This window comes from Lupinus angustifolius, chromosome LG20, assembly GCF_001865875.1.
Source record: "Lupinus angustifolius cultivar Tanjil chromosome LG20, LupAngTanjil_v1.0, whole genome shotgun sequence".
NCBI classification, from domain to species: domain Eukaryota; kingdom Viridiplantae; phylum Streptophyta; class Magnoliopsida; order Fabales; family Fabaceae; genus Lupinus; species Lupinus angustifolius.
Window position 1 is genome coordinate 4,627,294 of NC_032028.1, and position 1,702 is coordinate 4,628,995.

The following is a 1,702-nucleotide window of genomic DNA, read 5'->3' on the forward strand; positions in this document are numbered from 1 at the left end:
GTTTTTCAGTGAACATGCAAGAAGGATGCTTGGAAGTATTTGACTCTACTAAGATAAAGATAATGAGGGCTCCTCTAACTCATAGCAGAACCTTCCAGGTAAATCTAAATGCAATTGAGTCTCAATGCTTTAATATGGAGATTCTGTCCAATAATGCATGGTTGTGGCACATGATATTTGGTCACCTTAACTTCAAGGATCTAAGTCTCATGAAGAACAAAGAAATGGTCCTTGGCCTGCCTACAATACATATTCCCAAGGAAGTATGTGATAGTTGTCTAATTAGTAAGCAGCCTAGATCATCTTTCAACAATTTCACTCCATCAAGAGCTAACAATCAATTAAACATAATATACTCAGATGTATATGGACCACTTGAGGTTCCTTCTCTAGGTGGAAATAGATACTTCATGACACTAGTTGATGATTATAGCAGATAACTGTGGTTATATTTGATCAAAGCAAAAGGTGATGTGTATGCAACATTCAGATACTTCAAGAGCATGGTTGAGAAACAATATGAGAAATCAATCAAAATCTTGAGGAAAGATGGAGGAGGTGAATATACTTCCAAGGATTTTGAGGTTTTCTGCAAGGAGAATGGGATCATACATGAAGTGACAGCCCCATATACTCCTCAGCACAATGGGGTGGCTGAAAGAAGAAATAGAATCATGGTTAGAAGCATGCTAACAAGAAGATACTTGCCACAAAGCCTATGGGGAGAGGCTGCAACTACAGCAGCCTATGTATTGAATCATTGTCCAATAAAGAGAATTGCTCTTAAGGTTCCTGAAGAGGTATGGACAGGTGTTAAACCATCAGTGAGGCACTTCAGGATCTTTGGATCCCTATGCTACAAACACATTCCTAATCAAAGAAGAAGAAAACTAGATGATAAGAGTGAAACAATGGTCTTTGTTGGTTATCATCCCACTGGCTCATACAAGTTGCTAAAACCAAGAACAAATCAAGTAATTTTCAGTAGAGATGTGCACTTTGTTGAGTCAAGATCCTGAAAAGAAGAAAGACAAGGGCCTACACCTAATGCTCAAATTTCCATTGATTGGAAGGGCAATGATCATAGTGATGAAGAGCCTCAAATAGTGAGTGAAGTTGAGCCTCAATTAGAGACACCAACTAATAGAACTGGTGAAGGAAAGCCTACAAGGAGGAGAAACCTACCTGTCAAACTCAGAGACTTTCTAATATCACCTGATGATATTATTAATACTGAAGGGGAATTAGTGCAGTTTATTGCTCTGTTTGCATATGCAGAGCCTATCTCTATTGAAGAAGTAGTAAACAACAAAGCCAGACAAGAAACCCATAGTAGTAAAATGGGTTTTCAAGACTAAAATAAATCTTGATGGCTCCACCGCAAAATACAAAGCCAGACTTGTAGCAAAAGGCTTTATGCAGAAAGAGGGGATTGATTTCTCAGAGGTCTTTGCACCAATTGCAAGATTAGAAACAGTTAGACTAATAATGGCCTTAGTAAGCAAGAACAATTGGAAGATATGGCAACTAGATGTGAAATCTGCATTTCTAAATGGACCCCTTGAAGAGAAGGTATATGTCCATCAGCCTCCAGGATTTGTGATAGAAGGTAGTGAGAACAAAGTCTACAAGTTGAGGAAAGCTTTGTATGGCCTAAGGCAAGCACCAAGAGCTTGGAATAAGATGATTAATGCCTTTTTCT